The sequence below is a fragment of the Sapajus apella genome, unplaced genomic scaffold (assembly GCF_009761245.1).
Source record: "Sapajus apella isolate SASKATOON/1434 unplaced genomic scaffold, GSC_monkey_1.0 scaffold16, whole genome shotgun sequence".
Lineage (NCBI taxonomy): Eukaryota > Metazoa > Chordata > Mammalia > Primates > Cebidae > Sapajus > Sapajus apella.
Window position 1 is genome coordinate 15661082 of NW_022436956.1, and position 22654 is coordinate 15683735.

Sequence of the window (22654 nt, forward strand, 5' to 3'; positions counted from 1 at the left end):
TTGCAGTGAGCCAAGACAGCACTATTATACTCCAACCTGGGCATCCAACCTGGGTAACAGAGTGAGACTCCATCTCTCTCTCTCTCTCTCTCTCTCTCTATGTGTGTGTGTGTGTGTGTGTGTGTCTGTGTGTGTCTGTGTGTGTGTGTGTGTGTGTGTCCAGTCTGCTCTCTGGCATAACCTTTGGGGGACTCAGGGCTGGGACAGACAGAGGAGAACACAGTTTGCCTGGGAAGATGCCGTGTTTAAAAGGAAAGTGTGATGTGGGCAGGGAAAGGAGAGGGGAGTGATATTTACTGAGCACCTATCAGGGTCAAGCAGTATTTTAGTCCATTTCTTATTCAACCCTCAAAACAGCCCTTTAAGATTGATAATAAAGTTCAAGGAGCTTCATTAACTAACTCAAGTTTACACGGCCGGGAAAGAGTCAAACTGGAATCCTCCTCTAGTCCATGGCTGCAAAGGCCCTGCTTTTTTCTCTCTTCCACGCTGTCTTGGGCAGGCACAACAGGCGAGGGAGTTGGACTAAACACAGGAGAGCCCCTTTCAACTCCAAGGAGGCGGATTTTCTGCCATTTTAGGAAAGTGGAGTCATTCAAGCGGTTCAAGCTGTCAGTTGTATTGGGCAGGCTGGACACTGCACAACCCTAGGAGTCCCCATTCACACAAGCTACAGGGGAATAGTGCCCCCTACAGGGCACAGTGTTGACCTGCACAGTCATTCACAGCAGCCCTGGGAGACTGCCCTTCATGATCCTTTAATTTTCCTTCCTACCCGAGACCACCTCTAACTCTGGCCCTGAGCCCAGATATTGGCCCAAAGCTAGAGAAGCTACATCTGGGATAATCCTTCATGAAGCAGAATTTGAACCCAGTCCTCTCCTGGGGAGACTCTAGCACCCAGGGACTCTCAGATGCCAGGACACAAGTTCAAAACCCTCCAGGGGGAGCCCAAGAGCCGGGCGTGCACTGCAGAGCCTGTCTGGCCAGCAGGTTGAGGAATATTCCAACAACGTCCTCATTCTTCCCTGATCAAAGGAGCCGGGATTGAACCTGCTGTAATCATCCGTCGGGGAGTTTGCTTAAAATTCCCCTAATTATGGGAGAGCAGAAAATTGCTACGCCTCAGACTGAATAGAGAAATCGAAGGCGCCCTGCTCCCAGCTGCCTGAGGGGGAGACACACCAGCATGGGAACAGAAGGCGGGGGTGGGGGTGGGGGAGATGCGAGGGGTGGCTGAAGATGGGCGGTGGGAGGAGAACGGTGTTTCAGTCCATGCCAGGGAGCCAGAGAGGAAGGGAAGGAGCCAGCTGCACTGGGGCTGTGGTGGCTGGCTCAGGTGAGGCACACCACCTCCCCTGCAGACAGAAGGGTGCAGGGGTGAGGAGAGTGGGCCTGTGGGGAAGAAAGAGCCAGCGATGCCCCCTCCCATGGCTGAAGCTGGCTTTCTGGAGAGGATGGGGACCCCCAACTCTGGCTTAGTTTGGAATGTGGGCTCTTGAGCAACCTCCCTGCCAGGAGAAGGGAAGGGAAAGGGCAGGTGGAAAGGGCAGGGAGCAGGCTGGCAGGGCAGGGTTCATCCAGGCACCCCGCTCTGGGATCAGCCCTGTTCCAGGCACACTGAGTGGTCTGAAAGAAGGAGAAGGGGACTGTATCTCTGCCTTCAGGGGTCTCCTTCTGAAGGGGGAGACCAGGTGAGCTTCTTAACCAAAAGTGAGATTCAAAGGTGCCATACACACCAGTGCCCGGCACTCAGTTTCCTGAGCTGGAGGAAGGGGGTGGGAGCGCACTGAACTGCGTGGATCAGAAGGGGAGGCTTGCTGGGCAGGCAAGCGCAAAGCAGAAAGAAGGGGCAAAGGAGGAAGAGACTGGAGGAGGGAGGGGGAAATTCGAAGGAACCCTACAAAATAGAAGGAGATTAGGGCAGCCATGTTTTGGATGAGAGGGCCAAGGCCCAGGGAGGTGGGGTTACTCACCCAAACTCACACAGCCCGTCACTGGCTGAGCTGGGGCTCAAACTTGGGTTTCAGACTCCTAGTCTGATGCCATGACACAACCATGGAGGCAGGGGGTGGGAGTGGGGGTCTGGCCAGAAGGTGGGATGCTGGGAAGAGTGTTGGGACTCGGGCTTAAAGATCCTGCTGCAGCAGCAGCCCATTTACTGACAAATTGATTTTGATCCTAAGGGGCGAGCAGTGCTCTAAAGGGTCTCTCCTTTGCCAGACCTGCCCCATTCATGAGCTTCTCGAGGCCCCCACCCCAAGAGCTGCCCTACAGAGGAGAAATATACCTGGTGCCCCTCCATTCTCTCACCCACTCCCAAGGGTCTTCTCAGTGCCTCCTGCAAGTCCCCAACAAGTGCCTAGCTTTGGTCCTCTTGGGCCCCCAACCACACTATGATGTTTTTATCACTTGGAGTATGGTGAGGGGTTGAGATTATGGGGTTGCAAGTTACAGAAACCCACTCAAGCTAGCATTTAAGTTCAAAGAGGCAGTTTACTAAAAGAACTTAGGAGTGTCTCGTAGAACCTAAAGGCAGGCTTGTCATGGAGTTTCAGCAAGGAAGGGTGTCAAGGACAGCAAAGCCACCAGGCACTGGGAACTCCAGGTCACCATCTCTCCTGCACAGCTACCTCATTTTTTCTGTGGGCCAGACCTTGTGACCCAAGGTGATCACCCACAGCTCCTAAATGTATGTGGAATAGACAGAGAATTCTCTGAAGAGACTGTCCCTGGGCCCTGACTCCAGTACCCTAAAGATTGAATTCTCTTGGGTTCAGCTTGGCTCAGGTGCCTTTTCTAACCCAGTCAGCATCAATTCAGGGGATTGGGTCACATTGAACAAATGGCTTCCATGTGCTCACTGTTGTGTGTGAGCGGGACGGATCAGGGGTCGTGGATAGTTGGACAGTAACTCCAACAATTGTCTATCATGGCAGTGAGAACAGAGCTGGGTGATGGGTGTGCAGTGGACAAGGCCTTGGGGCTGGACACGGGGGTGTTACCTGTTGCAGCAGGTGTTCTCCAGGTGGTTGAGGCCTTAACGTGCCCCTGAAAAGTGAGTTATTCAGTGTGTCCGATGCTGCAGCTGCAGTGACCAGCTGTGGTGAGACAAATCCTCACCTGGAAAACTAGAAGTGAAAAGTGGGGGCTTCAGCCTGGCCCTGAGACCTGCAGGTGCCAAGATCCTGATGGGCAACACCAGGTGAGTCCGGGAAGGTAGGAGCATTGGCACAGGGCCTGCTGGGAAGGCAGACCCATCCCTGGGGCTCCAGGGTGGTTGTCTGAGGCTGGGAAACCGGTGCTTTAAAAACTTGACTATTTTCATGCTGTTTGTATTTTCTGTAATTACTTCCCTTTTGTTCTCCCTTAGTATTTATGGAAGTTCTCTGTGAGAATGCCAGCAGATCCCAGCAGTGCTGAGAGAAGCCAGCAAAGGGGTCTGTGTCTCCTCCCGGGCTCATGGTGAAAGAGACAAATCCCCCACGAGCCTGGGAACGGAGGTGGCCTGAATATGGCCGGACACGGGGGTGCTGGAGGTGGGGGAGCCAGGATTGCAGCCTCCTGCTCCCCTGGAGGGCTTCTCTTTGAGCTCTCTTTTGAACCTGGGGTGGCTCTAGACTCCCTGGGAACTAAGTCTGTTGTCCTGGACTTGACCAGGCTGGCTGCTGGAACTGCCCACACACATACTTTTGGCCTCATCCTGGGGGTGGAGGGCAGGCAGCCTAAGCAAGCCACTCTCAGGCCAGACCTGGGTGTAGACTCCTGAGGAAGCTGCTCCCTGTGCCCCGGGTGCCCCTGGGTGCTGAGGCTGGGAGGCGGGGCAGCAGTGTAAGAGTTTGTTGCCCATTGTGCACGGCAAGTCAATACACTGAAACACCAGGTTGCATCAGAGAAAGAGGTTTAATCATAGGGCCTGCAAACAAGGAGACAGGAGGAAACCCCAAATCCATCTCCACAAGGAATCTAGGGCTATTGTTTTTAATGGTTTTGGAATGGGCTGAAGTGTGGAGACTGTCGATTGATTTGAATGCAGGCTGAAGTCATGGGACAGGGAGACAAAGAAACTCTGTTCTCATGCTGATTCTGTTCCTCTTTGGGGGTCTTCAAGACGGTTGGTGTCAGCTGTTCCATGGGAATTCAGGATCTGCTTAAGTGATTTTTTTTTTTTTTAATGGACTTTCACTCTTGTTGCCCAGGCTGGAGTGCAGTGGCATGATCTCGGCTCACTGCAACCTCCACCTCCCAGGTTCAAGCGGTTCTCCTGCCTTAGCCTCCCTGGTAGCTGGGATTACAGGCATGTGCCACAACACCTGATGAAGTTGTATTTTTAGTAGAGACAGGGTTTCACCATGTTGATCAGGCTGATCTCAAACTCCCGATCTCAGGTGATCCACCGGCCTTGGCCTCCCAAAGTGCTGGCATTACAGGTAAGAGCCGCCATGCCTGGCCGCTTAAGCAATTCTTAAACAAAAGTCTTATGACTCTAATATCAGAAATCTTATCTGTAGGAACAATTGGGAAATGCAAATGGCCAGTGTCAAGTGCTACATGACTGTTGGTTACAAAGAAGTGGGTTAAAGTGAAATCTGATTAATGCTTATCACCAGGTTTCTGTCCAGAATTCTTGTTCACCCTGCGAAAATGGCTTTAGCAGTGGCTTGAATGGATTGGCAGAGCTTCTGCTCCGAGTAGGGGACCCTGCCTTGGGCCCAGAGAATGGGAACTCAGACACCTGAGATAAGTTCTCCCTTGATCCTGGTCTCTGCAAGGTTCCAAGTCTTCCTTCAAGTTCCCCTTCCCCAGCTCTGGGTTTTTGCTGGGCCCCACCTTAAAAACTCAACATGGGCATCAGAGCCAAGTCAGGCAGGGAGACCGCAGATCTCAGTGGGTTCAGGGCCAGCTCTGCAGGAGGAGATGGGGAAGGCCCTGGTGATGGGGAGAAGTGGTACCTCTGGATTTCAAGGAGGAGATAGGGTGGAGGTTCATAGTGGCAGAAAGAGCCAGGGATAGAGTCATGAAGTCTTTTGCCCTATGACATTAAATTATTTGTAAGCAAATTGTCACCAATGCATCCCTAGAAGGTCTGGCACTGCTCCGCGCCATGGCCATTCCTGGCCAGATGGAGTTGCCCTGGGTGGCTGAGCAGCTCCGAGGAGGAACGAGGTGTCTGCAGACAGAGAACCAGCAATGACATGGGACATTAGGTGCTGATGGCTTTGCTGAGCAAGAGATTGCAATTAAGGACACGATGAGTCCCTCTGGGGGCTGTCAGACAAGGGTCCAGAGCAGGGGTCAGGAAGCTGGGGCTTAGAAACAGCAGCTGGAGGAGGGGGTGATCAGAGGGGAGCCAGACAAGGTGTGGGGGTGCAGCCACCATCCTCCCAGCAAGTCTGCCAACAACAACATGACATAATCATAACAACACCTGCCTTTACACAGTGCTTACCACGCCCACACTGAGAGGTAGGCAGTATCATTATTTCCATTTTACAGTTAAGACAAGGACACTGCAGATTGGAGGTTAAGTAACTTACCTCAAACTCTTAGATACTGGAGATGCAATTCTGGCCTGGCGCCACAGGACAACAAAGTCAGGCCTCACAGCCACCCCACTGTGGTGCCCTCTTCCCGGATTTTCCCCTGACTGGCTCACTTGATGGCCAGGGCCACAGGCCAGCACTGTCCCCGGCTTGGTCTTGAGGTTTCAGGTGGGAAGTCCTGGGCGGTTGAGAGCTCACCCAGACTTTCTGTCTCCCACCCTGTGGACACCACTGTGCTGTGGGAAGGGAGAAGAGGGACATCTGGCCTGGATGACAAGCAGAAGCCATTCCAGGGAAGGTGGCAGACCCAGGGAGGAGGGAGGGGAGGAGAGTGCATGTGTCACCTCGGAGCTGGTGTCTGAGCTCCCCATCTTGCTCAAACCTCCCACCACAGGGAACCCCCACTCCTGATCCTCCCTCCTTTGGCTTTGTCCAGTGACATCATTGTCAATAACGAGCTCATCCTTATCTAGAACAAGCATGCCTGAAGGAAGGGCACTCCGCCACCCACTGCTCAGCCTTCCTCCAGCCCTGCTCATTTGCACATGCCCACCACACCCCGAGGCGCCCTGAAGGTCAGCTGATACGTGGGAAGCAGCACATGAACAACTCTGCCCTTTTTAGGAGCTGTTCATATTACACTTAAAATGCAAAACCGGGAGAGAAGGAAAGGGGTGAGATGAAATTCAAGGGGGATGAGAAGGGAGAGACTCGGGTGCTCGGGACCAGGTAAGGATGCCTCACGGCAGTGCCGGTAGGCTGCAGACAAAGGTGCTGAGAGAAGGGGAAATAAGAGGTGAGGGAGTTCAGGATGAAGCCCAGTTTTGCCCAGAATACCCATCGCTTCATTCCAGCAGCCCAAAGCTTATCCATGCTTCAAAACCCAGTACAGATGCCACCTCTTCCATGAAGTTTTCTCCGACCTCCACATGAAGCTTTTTACTCCCTAAGTACCTGTCCACGCTGATCTCATGAACCTTGTCACTTTCTTCCTTGCATTGTGCAAACGTGGCTAGACTCGGAGCTGCACAGGGCAGAGGCCGGGTCCTGCTCATCATCCCCTTTCAAGAGCCCCATGACTAAGCATGGGATACAGAGAGACTGATGGAGAGGAGAGGCTCATGATGGTGCTGGACAGGAGGACACAGGAGGGGGTCAGGAAACATCAGCTGAAAGGTGACTCAGAAGAGCCGCTGCCTGCAACCTGAAATATACATTGTATTTGAGGATCAACTAGAAAAGAAGCTATTTCCGCAGAGCCCAGCAGAGCTGGGAAAGTGAATGGAGTCAGCTCATGCCATCTCGAGATAGGGAGGGGGCAAGCACAGGTTGCAGGGAGAATAAGCTTTTTGGAAAAACATGACTCTCACACCCCATGTGGGTTTTGTTGTTGTTATTGTCGTTTTGAAACAACAGTGAGTCACTCTGTCACCTAGGCTGGAGTGCAAGGGGCACAATCATGGCTCACTGCAGCCTCAACCTCCCAGATTCGGGTGTTTCTCCCACCTCAGCCTCCCGAATAGCTGGGACTACAGGCATGCACCACCAACCACTCTCGGCTAATTTTTTTTTTTTTTTTTTTTTGTAGAGGCAGGATTTTGCCATGTTGCCCAGGCTGGTCTCGAATTCCTGGGCTCAATCAATCTGCCTGCCTCAGCCTCCCAAAGTGCTGGGACTACAGGCATGAGCCACCGTGTCACTCTCCCCCATCCCCACCCCATATAAATAAAATCATTTATTTGTTCAACAGTATTTTTATTTCAGATATTCTATTTTCATCTTTATAAATTGCATTTGTTTTTCTTAAATCTTCCATCTCTTTTCTCATGGTGTTCATGTTTTCCTCTGCGTTTCTGAGCATATGGAACATAATCTATAATCACTGCTTTAGTATCCTTTCTGCTAATTTCATCATTTTTCTGTTTCTGTTGATTTTTTGGTTTGTTTCTGTTGATTGATTTTTCTTCTAGTTACAAGCCATATTTTCCTGCTTCTTTGCATGACTTAATTTTTTTATTAGATGATGGAAATTGTGAATTTTACATTACTGAGTTCTGGATCTTATTCTATTCCTTTAAAGAGTGCTGGACTTTGTTCTGGCTCAGTTGGTTGGAATTGCTCTGATCCTTGTAATGCTTGTTTTTAAGCTCTGTTAGAATGAGTTCAGGGCAGACTTCAGGGTGGTAGCATCTTTCTGAGGCCTGTATCCAACGTACCACGTACTGCAAGGACTCCCCACTCACTGGTGGGAATCTAAACCACAGCCCCACATAAGCTCCAGAAATTAATGAATTGTTCAGCATACTGCTTTCTTTCAGATCAGTGTTCAAAGTTTTGAGGACCTATCTAGAGGCTTCCCAAACTCTGCCTGCAGCTCCTGTCTCCCCAGGATTCTTCCTCACAGATTCTAGCCTCCTCCAACACAGTCTCCGTCTCATCAGCTCAGCCACCTGGCTCTGTCAACTTTCTCCAGGCAGTTAGCTGCCCCACTGTGTGTTAGGGGGGCACCTGTTTCCCTTCTCTTGGGGCCCACCACCCTATGCCACCTGATGCCCAGTGTCTGAAAGCAGTCATTTCCTACATTTCATACAGTGTTCAGTTGTTTGCATTAGATGTGCAATTTCTTTTTCCTTTTTTTGGGGGTCAGAATCTCACTTTTGTCACCCAGGCTAGAGTGCGATGATTCAATCTTGGCTCACTGCAACCTCCACCTCCCAGATTCAAGCCATCCTCCTGCCTCAGCCTCCTGAGTAGCTAGGATTACAGGTGTGCACACTACCACGCCTGGGTAATTTTTGTATTTTTGGTAGAGATGGGGTTTTCCCATGTTGGTTGGGCTGGTCTCAAACTCCTGACCTCGGATGATCGCTCGCTTTGGCCTCCCAAAGTGCTGGGTAGATGAGCAATTTCTATAGTGGTTAACTCTTCATGGTCGGAAGGGGATGCCTCCTGTGGAATAAAAATTGATTGTAGAAATCTCCTACAGGATTTCCACATGTCCCGGGCCCTGCTCTAATGCTGGGCATGCAGCAGAACTCAATGGACAGAATCTCTGCCCTCAGAGACCTCATATCCCAGTGGGTGGGGGCGGATAGTATACAAAACCAGCAAACAAAATAAATTGTGTAGTATGGTAGATGGCAAAAAGCGCTATGGGGAAAAATAGAGCGGGGTGAAAGAGAGCCAGGAAAGGGGATGGCAATTTTAAATCCAGGGCTCAGAGAAGACCTCCTGAGAAGGCAAATCTAGGCAAGTGCATGGAGGAAGGGAGCGCCGTGCAAAGGCCCGGAGGTGGCAGCAGGCCTGGCTTGCTCCAGGAACCCAGTGTGGCTGCAAGGGTGTGCCTGAGAAAGAGATGAGACAGGGAGACAAATGGGGAGGCTGGCTGCAAAGAGCCTTCTAGGCCACGGAGAATGTGGGCTGACTCTGAGATGGGAACAGAGATGGAACATGCTCTGCCCTGGTAAAAGCCTCACTCTGGCCACTGGGTGAATAGACAGGGGTAGGCCAGGAAGGGAGCAGATGGCTTCTGTTGCAACTGAACAAGAGAAGATGTAGGCTTGGGCCCAGGTGGAGCCACAGAGGTGGTAGGAGCAGTGGGCTTCTGACTTTTTTTTTTTTTTTTTTTTTTTGAGACAAGTTTCACTCTTGTTGCCAGGCTGGAGAGCAATGGTGTGATCTCAGCTCACTGCAACCTCTGCCTCCCTGGTTCAAGTTTCATTCCCTGTTTCTGCTCTCCTCAGCCTTTTCCTGTCCATAAAATCAATCTCCACGGTCAGCTCTTTGGAACACTCATTCTGTTTTATAAAACAAGGTGTTACCTGATTCTGGAACCACAAATAAAAGCCATTTAAGATCTTTAGACTTTTGACAGCCCTGAGGAGCTGGAAGGATGGCGTTGCCACTGGCTTGTTATAGAGAAGCTTGCAGCCAGACAGGCTTGTGGGTGGGTGGAGGTCAGCGTGGCTGTGGACATGCTGGGTTTGAGATGCCTGCTGGACCTCCCAGTGGACATAGCCTGTGAGCAGCTGGACACACAAGTTAGGAATTCAGTGGGGAGATCCCAGAGAGTGTGGGGGGAAGGTAGCTGGGGAAGGAGGGTCTTGCCTACGGATGCCCAAACATCACCAGAAAGCTCCTTGCATTTCCCACTCCATAGAATAGCCTTCAGCCTCCATGAAGTGGCAGGAGCTGAAAACTGAGCTGGCCCCTTCAGAGGCTGGATCATTTCTCCTCTAATTCCAAGAAAGTGGGTCGAAGCTACCGAAGGCTGTTGGCTAGGCTTTGTTTTAAATGAACTGCATCCCTACCCAAGAACCACACTCCAGGACCTCCGAGAAGCAGTGCAGGTGGCCGTCCCCTAGGGGTCCGTATTCTGCTCTTCACAGAACTCTCCTCTGGTTCCCATTCATGACTCTAGACAAGAAATTCATTTTCTTGAATCTTGGGATGTCTCACCTGGACACCTTGCATTTGACAGGGAGTCTCCCCCGACTCTGCTTTGCCCACTGCTGGCCAGGACCCTTGTTGGCTGTTTCCCAAGCAATCTTGGCACATTTCTGATTTCAGGTCCTCTCAACTGTGCCTCACCGCTAGTGTATTGCTTGGGGGAACATATCTCCCATGCCCTGTAGAGAGAAGGTCCAATAGCCCTGGGGTCTGGAATTCCTTTCCGACGTCTAACCTCCATCCCCCCTGCTTTTCCCCATTATCCTTTTGTTCTCAGCCCTCCAACCGGAACCCTCACCCTCTCACTTCCTCCTCGCAGTGACTTCTGTCTGCCCCTTCCCTTTGTCCTTGGGTCTCTTCCACGCCTCTCTACCCTTTTGCATGCCCTCTCCGCTGCTTACTCAATTGTTGGTCTTGACTGTGCATTGAGGGGAGTGGAGGTGGAGCTCCTGCTGACTCTGGTGAAGGTCCTCTTTCTTCTCTTCACCCTGGGAGGCCCAAAATTACCTGATGCCTCTAGAGTCTGCCCGCTCCAGGATGCCCCTTGTCCTCAGACACCCCCACCTCCTCCCCACCCTTGTCCTCACAATGTCCTGGCCTGGCAGGAGGTAGAGCTGGCCCTGAGGAAGCTAGTACCTTCACCTCCACAGCCACCACAGCGCCTGCTCCCCAACCCTTACACACACACTCACACACACGCTCACACACTCCGCTCCTTAAGTGATGGTAAGGGCAGTGGCCAAATGATCCATCGCTCCCTTTTCTTCTCTTGCTGCGGTAAAATATGGACAGCGGGAACCTCGGGAGAAATGAGGCATGAAAATTAATCTGCTTTACAATCCTCATGAATATTTAAAAGCTGATGAATATGTAACTACATTTCTTTTCTCCTCCATTAGTGTCTGCTTTTGAGTTACTCTATAGCTCCCTCTGGTTCCTTTGGGGGCTGGTTGGCTAGACTGATTTTTAAATTGGGTTTACAGGTGCCTATAGCTCCTGGGTTCCCTCTACCCCCTATCCTGGGAAGACAATTTGTCCCTTTAAAATTCCCCAGGAAGGCCTGGCAGAGGGAAACAGAAGCAACCCCGTCCTACTTCACACCATGGGGACCCAGATAGGTTAGTGAAGGCGCTTTGGAGTGTCACTCACAGAGCACATCCTTTCAAGGATAAACCACCTTTTTCTGTCCTGGGCCTTGGTTCCCCTTTATGACAATAGCAGGCCCTTCCTGCTCAGCCATAATGAGTACTTCAGGGCCTTAGTCCAGGGTGGCCTTGAAAGGCCAAGAAATTAGGCAGCAAAATGTTACTTTCTTCCTACTTAGAAGAACCCAGTCTTGGCCAGGTATGGTGGCTCCTGCCTATAATCCCGCACTCTGGGAGGCCAAGAAGGGCAGATCCTTGAGGTCAGAAGTTCGAGATCAGCCTGACCAACATGGTATAACGCTGTCTCTACTAAAAATACAAAAATTAGCTGGGCATGGTGGCAGACACCTGTAATCCCAGCAACTCAGGAGGCTGAAGCAAGAGAATCACTTGAACCCAGGAGGCAGAGATTGCAGTGAGCCAAGATTGTGCCATTGCACTCCAGCCTGGAAGACAGAGTGAAACTCCGTCTCAAAAAAAAGAAGAAGAAGAAGAACCCACTATGAAGATAATGGTGCAGTACTCTACAGCCATCTTCTGGTCCCTGGAACCAGCCACTACATCCAGAACCACCCTGGGAGCTCCTCCCTTCTCTGGGCACCTCCCTGGCCCATCCATTCCTCTTCGGCTACTCCGGGAGCCTGCCTAACCCACTCCAACCATCTGGATAGGGGGAGGAAGGCTCTTACCCACCTACCCACAGCCATCAATCACCATGGAGCAGAGCAGAAGGAGCAGCAGGGCATCTTCCCAGAGCAGCAAGATTTTTCCTGGAGCCTGAGGCAGAATCCAGCATTGAACTGGCATCCTGTTGAAGAAACGGCTTGGGGAGGAAGGCGCCATGGGTCGGGGCAATGGGCTGTGGGAGCCATCCATCCCCACCTTCCAGAACCCAGCCCAAGCTGGTGGCAGAGGGCACTGGAGGCCCCAAAGCCCCGCAGCCAGCCAGAAAATTCCAGATTCCATGGTGGCCTGAAATTCCAAGTCAGATGGAATGCTGCTGACCAGAGTGCTCACCCCATGCCAGTCTCCAGTCCCTCTTTCCCATCCTCGTGTCACACTGTTTTGATCATGTTTCTTCCCTTGTAATGATCCTCAGGGGCTCCTTAATTAATTTTAATCATATTAAATTCATGCCTGACTTTCTATCTCAACCACCAGCCACCCAGGCCTCCGTCCACCCCTGGGTTTGCCCAAGCTGAAACACTCGCCATCCTAGACCATTCATCCCTTTGCCCCAGGTCCTTCATTTCTTATCTGATGGTGCCTGTCCTTTTCTCCCCTCCAAACTCTGCTCAGAACAGCCTCCATCAGGAAACCTCCCTGGCTAGCCCAGGCCTGCTGCATGTGCCTGTCATCTCTTCTGGGCTCTTGGTTCCTCCTGGGCAGAATCTTTGGGGTTCACTGGCACCATCTTCACATGTGCACAGTATGGCATGGGCTGCTTATCATGCAGTATCTTTTACACCAGCCCCGGCATGCAGATGGCAGTCAGTGTCAGCAGCTCCTCCTAGGACATCGTTGCATCTGCGTGAAAACACATGTTCGTCCACGCCTGTGGAGCCGCCTCGCTCTGCCTTGCAGGAATGGGCTGTCTTGCTGCCAGAAGCTTCCCAATGCAGGGTTCCAGGTCCCTCCTCCCTCCAGACGTCTCCTCTCAGCTCCTGCCTGGGAACGTCACACATAGGGCTTGTGCCGTGTGGGCTCAGCTGTGTCAGAGGGATTGGTCAACCTGGACCTAGGGAAGGAGCCCAACCAGCAGGTCAAGAAATCCAGTTCTGTCCAGCGACCTTGGTCAAGCCACTGAATGTTCTCAGGTCTTGGCTTCTTCAACGTTCAAATGGGAGAAAAGATCTGTCCATTCATGAAAGGGTTATGGGAAGAATCAAACATGAAAATGCTCTGAAAAGTACAGAACACTATGTAAATATTAGGTATCTCTGCTACTATAATAATTGTTAAAACAAGATATGATTATAAGTGTGTAACATCCCCCAGCTCCTCTACACATCCCCGTTTGGGAAGTCCTCTGACCTAGACCCCTTTTCCTTCCTGTCACCTGGCGAGGGGCAGGTGCACCCCCTGGATGAGCGCCCCTTGGGTTCAGCAGCCTATTATCCAGGCCTGGTCCCCACACGGCACCATCGCCTCCAGCCCCTTGCCTCTCCACTCAGCTCCCCAGCTGTCTCGGTGGCAGGAACAAGAGTGTGCCTTGTCAGACAAGCCCCGCGTCTCCGTAGAACACACTCTCAGCATAATTACTTATTGGAGAGGTGCACAGGCCCCGCCTTTATCACAGAGCTGCTGCCACCACTGCATTGTCACTGCTGCAGTAGCTGAAGGCTGCACGTCCCCAGACCAAGGAAGCAGGAGCAGTTCTCTAGGTAAGCAGGGCCAGGTAGGGCCAGGCCTCAGAGGGGACATCGAGGGCCCTGGTGGTGAATAACCGGAAGGGAGGGGATTCTGCAGCCCAAACAAATGCCAAGCCTGGCTTCTCTCCTCCCTGTCATCGCCCACCATGAGTCCCCACTGCCCATCTCTAGGGAGGTCCCCTCTGCACCCCCCCCAGGCTCCCTGTCCCATCTCTGACTCTGACCTGGCGTGTGGGTGGGCCCCTTATCAGCCTCCTCTACCCCCGCTTCCTGCAGGGGCTGAGGTGTGGCCTGTACCTCAGGCATGGTCCCAGCAGCAACCCAGGCAGGTGGCAGTGCTTGAAAATGCAGACAAGCCATTAGGGTAGGTCCCATTTTCCAGAGCCAGGTGCGGGCAACAGAGCTGCCCCCTCTGCCCACATGCTGCCCAGGGAAGCCACTTCCAAACAGCCCTTAGGGATGGTGCATTTTCCCACCTCCCCCACATCTCACCAGGTGGCTGAGACAATTGACCTCACACTGCAAACATCAGCTATCCCACCGCCAGAGAGTTTCCCACAGGGTCCTGCCACTGAGTCCAGCAGAGGTCCAACCCCGTGGGTCCAGCAGAGGTCTGCATCCTCTATCTACCTGTCTCTAGACAGTGACAGTTTCTAGAAAAGATGGGAAACTGGGCCCTGGGCCAGGTGCTTGACTCCCCCATCTCATTCCTGGGGTCCCTAGGGTGCAGTCCTCTAGCTGGACTTCGGTGGCGGCAGGGCAGCCTGAGACTCTGGGCTGTTGGTCCTTCCAGGAATCTCACCCTTGTGGGCAGCAGAGGCACTGAAGGAGGCAGGTCCTGCTTTCCCTCTCTTGTGGAATAACTAAGACCCTTCCTTCCTATGCATCTCCTTCACCCCGCCCTCTGCCAGGCTTCACCCCAGACCAGAGCCAGCAGTGGTCATGCTGTCCTGCTGAGCCCGGGGCGGGTTCTTCCAGTCAGTCCTAAGCCTGCTCTGGAACACCAGTCAACACCAGTCCCTGGCCTCAGGATATCCTGCCTGGTGCCATCTCAGGGATTCTAGGTGATTCTGCCCAAAATCTAACTTCAGATTGAGACCCATCTGTCCTGGTCTCAAGGACATCCACACCAATGCTGGGTCACTGCCCTGAGCCCTGAATCCTGAGCCATATCCCAGCCCTCCCTGACCAGAGCTCAGCCCCTGGGGTAGTGACAGCTGGAGTGGCCAGGATGCATTGAGATAAACAGGCCTGTGATTAGCTGGCCATCAATACCTCTTAAAGGCAAATTCTCTCCAAAGCTGGCAGGTCCCTCTCTTTTCTACCCCCAACCCCATCCCGCCCTCCTGAGCCAGGCAGAGGGCGGAGGTCCCAGCAGCTCTAGACTCCTCTTTCCCTCCCTCCCTCTCTGCCCTGGCCATATCCGCCAGATGGATTATGTCTTATTTCTCTTGGATTTGGCTGTAGGAACCAAACAGCATTTAAGGCCATTGATTGTTCGAAAGGCCAAGTGTATAATGTACCAGAAAATTAGTTTGGAGTGCCCAGCAGGGGAACAGCTCAGCTCTGTCCTCAGATTTACTCTCCTCTGGTAGGCTGGGATGGGGATGGGGTGGAAGTTGGTGTGCCCTGCAGTCTCTTCAGGGGTTTCCGGGAGACCATCCTTTCCTCGTGACTGAGCTGGGACCTCCATGCTGGCTAGTTTACACAGGTGGGCTGCATTACAGCAATAACCCACCTTCATCTCAGCTGCCACCCACAAGGCCTCTTCCCATCCTCCCTCCCCTGTTTCTCACTACAAACACACACACACACACACACACACACAGATTACACTCACAGTGTTAGAACAACGTGCCCACAGAGATTCACGTACATGAGACAGCCCTATGCTCGCCAACACTCTCACCTCTCTGTGAATGAGACTCTGAGAACCTAGATAAGCGCTTTCCTTTTGCCTGAAGAATTCGGTGCCAAGAAGAGTACTGACCCAAAAGAGGTGATCACTGATGTTTCCTCAGTCAAATGGCTTCTTGGCTGAATGGACGCAGAACCATGGACAGCTCCCACCCACTCCTCACCTCTCCCCTCCCCTCCCTCTGAGATTAGTTAGCTCCGGCTTGCCGCCAACTGGAGTCACTAATACGTTCGTATCATCATACATAGTGGCATTCATTTTTGAACACCTGGTGTGCACCAGTCATGAAGCAAGCTCTTTGTATGAATCATTTCACTTGATTTTCACAACCTCCAAAGATAGGTGTTATTATCCCACTTCACAGATGACAAAACTGAAGCTCACAGGGATAGTCACTGCCCAAGTTTCCATTGAATTTGCCTGAAATAACAGAGACAAGGGCACCTAATTCCAGGGGTGCCTGTTAAGTTGTTCATGCTTAATATGACTGTAACTTTACCAGATGGGTTTCCACTGAAAGCAGAGGAGGAGAGACTGACAGCTCTCAATCCATAGCAGCAATTTCTCAACACCAGCCCAGCACACCTTCCTGTTCCCACTGCATTCCGCCCCAGCGAGTATTCCTGAGGCCTGAAAATCAAGGTCAAACATGGCTGAAGTCAGAGAACAAAAAGGGGACACTTGAGCATCTCAAAGAAGTGTGTCCAAGTGAGGTCACGTCAAAGACAATAAGTTGTTACACAGAATCACCAAGTTTAAAGAAAGAGGAGTCAGAACCCAGAAGCCAGAAGCAATTGTCCAGCCTTCTTCCTCTTCCCTCTCTGGTACTAGTGAAAATACTGAAGAAGGTAAAAGACTCAGTTCATTGGAAGAGAAAATTAACAGTGACCATGAGGCCAGGTGTGGTGGTGCACATCTGTAATCTCAGCACTTTGGGAGGCCAAGGCCAGATGGATCACCTGAGGTCGGGAGTTTGAGACCAGCCTGACCAACATGGAGAAACCCCATCTCTACTAAAAATACAAAATTAGCCTGGCATGGTGGCACATGCCTGTAATCCCAGCTACTCAGGAGACTGAGGCAGGAGAATCACTTGAACCCAGAAGGTGGAGGCTGCAGTGAGTCAAGATTCCACCATTGCACTCCAGCCTGGGCAATAAGAGTGAAATTCCATCTCAAAAAAAAAAAAAGTGACTATGATGGCTGAAGAGCTCAGGGAATGCAGGAACAGGGAATGTTTCTATAAAAGGCTAAGCCATACTCTTGTGATGGACAGAAAAGAGAGCATCTACATTTATCGTGTTGTCCATGTAAAGCCAGACCTGGCAATGCCTGTGGCAGGGAAATGGTCATCAGTGACCTTTGATGCCCCAGTTGACCCAGGATCAGAGAGCCAGCATCTGCCAGGATCTCCAGCTCCCCACAGCCTAAACAGTGGTGAAAGCATGATGGGAGAACATGAGTCGCTTGGTTTCAATCATCAGTGCCCACCTTTCCCCAACCCCATCCCCATCAAGTGGTCAGTCAAGCTTTATTGCACATGGCAAGATTCTGAAAGACTTGAGAAATCTTTCTTACAACACAAAAACTGGGACCTGTGGTACAGTAAGTATCTACACGTCACTGAGAAATGTTTTAAAAGGTTTTCGTCTCAAAACAAAGTCACGTGTTTTGGTGACTTACCTATTCTCCAGACTTGAATCCAAATGCCTTTGGGGGTGTTTCCAAAGATACAGTTTACCCTAAAAGAATAAACATTTGCCAGTATTCCAGACCACATGCCACAGACTTCCAGAGGGGTGTTCCCAAAGTGATTTGACAGTGTGACATGACTGGAAAGGGTATTGAGCTTTCCAAGTGAACTACACTGATAGAAACAACAACACTTGGATATAAGAATTCTAACATCTGAGCAAAACCCTTAGTCTAACTTATTGTCACATCAGCAGCTCGCCATTAGCAGTGCATCTCAGAGTCCTTTCTGATGTTCGCTGGTCATCATCTGAAGGGGAGAGAAGACAAGGACAGTCTGGGGAGGTGGTCAGGCATTCTACTTGGAGCGAGGAGATCTGGGTTTGACTCTGCCTTCACTGTTTACCACCTATGTGATCAAGGGCCTAAATTCCTTTAAAGTTTTTTGTTTTTTGTTTTTTGTTTTTTTTTCATTTATAACATGTTAGCAGCCAAAATCTCACTTGTTGGGATTATGATTTTGGCTACATGAGAGAGAAAACCTGGCCCCGTGCTTGCCACATCGTATGAATTTAATATGTGTTGGTTGATTGTTTGGGGAGAAGGGGTCAGGTAGCCACAGGTCCTGGATAAAGGCCTGGACACTGTCGTAGGGCCTCGAGAGCAAGTATGAAGTGAGCTTCTTCTCTAAAAAGGGCACAAATACAGGGGGCCGTGAACCTAAAAGACAAACTTACCCTAGGGAAATACATTGTCTAGGGAAATACATTGTAAGAGAAAGGAAGCAAAGTGCTCTTAGAAAGAAAGGTATTCTTCGGTGTCAGAGTGAAGGATTCCACATGGGCTGACGTTACAGCAAAACAGGGCAGTTTCACAAGAGGAAGAACTTCCACCCAGGGTTCACTAAGTCTTCAAACAGTGTAGTGAGAGAGGCTCTGGAAGCTGGCAGAGCTAGAAGGAAAAGCATGTGTATGGAGACAGGGGAATGGATGAGATAAACTCATCAGGAGCTAGTCCCCCCATCTCTGAGACTCAGCAAGTCGAGATCTATCTTAAGAGCAGCTTTCCAGCATCGGGAGGGGGCCCTGCGAAGCCCGGGGAAAACGCCAGTGTGGCAATTTAGTGGTGAGCAGCAACGCTAATGAGTGCCAAGAATAACAGTGGCTTCTTAATGGAGCCCTTAATGAAGACTCATTTCGGGTTTTATTAACGCAGGGAAAAAGCACACACTCTTTTCTTCCCCCAGCTCTCAGAAAGCAGGCAGAATAAAGAGAAGCTCCAAACATGGGGCTGAACCCATTTCCTGGTTCCTGCTTGGAGTTCTTTAACAGGCTCTGAGAGGCCGGGTAGGATGAAAGGGATCACAGCCCTGAAATGCTCCTTTGGCCTTTGGACAATCTTTTCAGACCCCTAGATCCTACATGGTCTTAGGGGGCGATTTCCAGCAAGGCTTAGTCCTGCAATTTGAGGGCAAGCTGCAAATAAGAATACAAAGGAGACCCACCCCCAAGGCGATGACAGTAATTTTAACAGACAGATACTCTCCATTAAATATTTAATTAGAATGCAATCCCACCAGAGCTCTCTCACTATAAGAGGCTGAAAAAAAAAATGTAGGCCAGGCACGGTGGCTCCTGCCTGTAATCCCAGAATTTTGGGAGGCCAAGGTGGATGGATCACCTGAGATCAAGGGTTCAAGACCAGCCTGGCCAACATGATGAAATCCCATCTCTACTAAAAATACAAAGATTAGTCAGGTATCGTGACACATGCCTTTAGTTCCAGCTACTTGAGAAGCTGAGGCACAAGAATTGCTTGAACCCAGGAGGCAGAGGTTGCAGTGAGCCAAGATCACACCACTGCACTCCAGCCTGGGTGACAGAGAGAGACTCCGCCTCAAAAAATGTATATAACAAAAAAATAAAAAGAACAAATAATAATTAATTAATTGATGCAGCCCTCTAGGCTGAGAACTAGGGTTGGTCACCCCTTTACCCCATGTTGCTCACCAATTACCAAGTATGTAGTTGCCATTGGCTTCAAATCCAGCAAGCGGGATTCAGTTTAGACCCGCCTAAGAACCGAATGTTCTAGAAATACAGTACTTTAGCATTGACAGATGACCTTGAATGTCATCTAGTCAAATTATCCATTATATAAGAAAACTGAGGCCAGGAGAAATTAGAAACTCATTCACAAATCAGACAGCTGATTGTGGCTGAGCTATGGTCCAGGACAACCTGGGCAGTGCTCCCGACGAAACCACCGTTTGCCCGTTGCTGGACTCCCTCTCCCAGAGCTAGAAAGTTGGCTAATTGGCCATGCTTGGGGCTGGGCTGGCATGAGCAAGATGGCATCTGGAGATGCTTTGGGGGCAGGATCTTATGGTATCCCTGACGCCCCAATACCAGCCCAGAAGGCACCTTAGGATTTGCTTTGCACATCGCAGATACTAAATCACTCTGTCGAATGAAATAGGAAATCTCCATCTTGTTGATGGTTGATCCCCTGAACTCAAATGGGAAACCTCAAAAGAGGAATGATAATCATCCCCAAATAGCTCCGCTGTTATCCCAGCCACACTTGCAAGCCCTTTGCCAACAGTTAACCAATTACCAAGTTAATAAGATGAATGTCCTGGGAGCCTAGGGAGTGAGCAGCAGGAGGGGTACTTTTTTCCCATTAGCATGAACCCTCCAAAATGGGGACTGTCTTTGCTTAGTGCTTGGGGAGACCCAGGACAAAGAGGAGTCAGTCCTTTCTTGGGAGAACTCAGCCTGATGGGGAGCAGCTTGACCCCCTCAACACACACAGTGCAGCTGCCAAGGGACTGCTGTGTACTCCACACCATACTATGTGCTTAACCCAAGTTATTTCTCACTTAAGTCTCACAATTTCATTGCAAGGTAGCCATTCTTTTGCCTCTTTTAACAGAAGAGGAGAATGAGACAGAAATGGAGTGAGACACAAGTGGCTTATGTCAATTGCCTAAGGTCATATAGCAAGGAGTTAAGGAGCCAGGAGATGAAGCAGGTCTGCCTGGCCCAGCTCTACCACCAGTCACGCGTGAACACCTGCAAACTGAACACCTCAGTGCCCAGGGGACTCCAAGCATTGCAACAGTTATTGCAGGGAGTGGACTCTGGTTGATCTCCCAGACAAGTTCCCTGGGACTTTTGAGAAAGGCGAGGAGGAGCTGGGAGGAGCTCCTTAAGGCGGCAGGCCTATCAGAGCAGAAGCTGGCATTTAGTGAGCAGCTGCCTGGTGTGCCACTTAATGCCATGTGACTCACTATACAATTTCTTCCAGCTCTCACGACAACCTTCTGATGTGAGACTTAGGTTCAGAGAGGGACAGTGACTTTCCCAGAGGCACACAGCTAGTCAATGTTAGATTTGGGTCTGAACCTGCAGGAGAGGGCAGACAAACCACTGACTTGACTGGAGGAGACAGGTGCTGGGAGAAGCTAAAAAACAGCTCTGAAGTTACTGCTGGAGACCCCTCTTTCTTAGCATAGAGGGGCTTATTTTAGGAGCCTTGGCTCTGAGAAGACAGGAGAGGGGGCCAGGTGTGCCTTGTCCCACAGGTATTTTTCACTGCTGGATATGCCCCTCCTCGCCCAGGAGGGTGCTTGTAAATGGCAGAGGGACACATCGATAAGCTTCCATGAACATGCAAGGGGACTGCATGGCTTTTAAGCACCATCACGGCCACTTTAATCTGTTTTCCCAAAGAGGTTTATGTCCCATCTGCTCGCAGGGCCCCCAGCACAGCCCTGCTCGCCAGCAACTGTGTCAGCATCCTTTTGAGCTACATGGCTCAACCTGCCCACAGCAGCAGGGGCTTTCAAAGCCAGACAGAACGACGGGCGAGTCTATTTTCCCCAGGCTGGAGTCTCAGTTTCCTCATCTCTTAGGCAGAATTAATCATGCCTGCCCCGTAGGATTGTCATAAGCATTTAAAAGCCTGTCACCAGCCTCCCTTCCAGGCCACCCTTGGCTGTTCTCTTCTCTAAGCCAAATCGCCACATGGTTCACCGGCCATATAACCCTCAGTTGGGGAGGAGTACAGTCATTCCAGGCTCTGATCTGAGTCCAGAGAGGAGAGAAGCTGGTGAGAACTCCATCTCTGGGAAGGACCAAGAGGAGATTCCTGGGGGGGGCTAGGGAGGGTGGGGAAGGTCTGTAGCTCTCGTGTCTGGATGACTCAGGAGTGACAGCCCAGCAGATCCTGGAGGCACAGAGACACCAGGGCCTGGAAGAGCTAGCAAGCAGTTGCCAGGAGCCAGATCTCCTCTGCATCAGCAGGACCTGGGAAGAGCCCCCAGCTGCACTGGGCCCTCGGTGGGGAAAGGGAGGCATTTGGGCAACAGGAGAGCTCTCCTTCTTAAGGAGACTAAAAGAAGTCGATAACAGAGAACCCGAATGCCCAGGCTCCACCCACACAAGCTCTTGCTGTGTTGTTAAACAAAATAGCGCCATGGTAAGGCCACCAAGCCTGGCAACAGCTCTGCCTCCTGTACCCTCTCCATTTCCTCCTGAGGGATAAAGGCCAGCCTCGGGCCCCTATCCCAGCTGCTCCCCTCCCTCATCCTCTCCAGTCAGCTGTAGGCATCTTGGCCTTGAGACCAGGAGCCTCCTCACTTCTGTACCTTACTTGGTGATGCCCTCTCCCTGCCTCAGCACCTGCCCAAGCCTACCCATCCTCCAAGGGGCACCTCAAGAGCCACCCCCTCCATGAAGCCCGGATACTCCCATGGGACGGCTCCTTTCACTCCTCTGACCTCCTGTGGGTCCCTCTGTCTCTCCTGTTTCTGCTCTGTGCATACAATCTGTATGAAAGTCACTTTCGTCCCCCACCCCCAGGGGAGCCCTGGAAGGTGGGGCTGGGGCTGGTTACCCTGTGTCCCCAGCACTCAGCTCAGAGCCTGGCAAACAATAGATGCCGGAGAAATACTGTGACTAACTCATCACCAAGGAAACCTTGCTCTTTTTCCCCCTTCCTCCTCTTCCCTTGGCATGGGAGGTTGAGGCTGCAAAAGTTGTTTGAGGTAGGTGGATCACCTGAAGTCAGGAGTTCGAGACCAGCATGACCAATATGGTGAAACTGTATCTCTCTAATAACACAAAAATTAGCCAGGCGTGGTGGCAGGCACCTGTAGTCCCAGCTACTTGGGAGGCTGAGACAAGAGAATTGCTTGAACCCGGGAGGCAGAGGTTGCAGTGAGCTGAGACTGTGCCACTGCACTCCAGCCTGAGCAACAGAGCAAGACTCTGTCTCAAAAAAAAAAAAAAAAAAAGAAAGGTAGTAAAACTAGGAGAGATGATCCAGATCAAAGTTTGAGTGATGCCCTTGGCTGAAAGACAGGGGATTGGTCCCACTGACTTTGCTCTGTGAAGAGGAAGACGTTTGGCCCTTTACCTCTTTTTAAAACTTTTAAAAAGATCTAACTTTCTTATTACCTCACTCCCTTCTTCCTGCCAATTCTAAGGCAAGTGTCTCCCCCTCGTGGAGTTCCCTCCTCCCAGGCTGCCA

The 22654-nt window shown here is 51.2% G+C and overlaps 1 long non-coding RNA gene across 1 annotated transcript in view; it reads right to left on the reverse strand.

The window, feature by feature from the left end:
- Positions 1-14887: 14887 nt before the first annotated feature.
- The window catches only part of LOC116556155, a 141049-nt gene continuing 133282 nt past the window's right edge, over positions 14888-22654 (reverse strand). Inside the window, exons 3-4 of the long non-coding RNA XR_004270869.1 lie at positions 17111-17169; positions 14888-15847 (exon numbers count right to left, since the gene is read on the reverse strand). This is a non-coding gene — a long non-coding RNA (uncharacterized LOC116556155). The remainder of the gene's footprint in view (positions 15848-17110; positions 17170-22654) is intronic.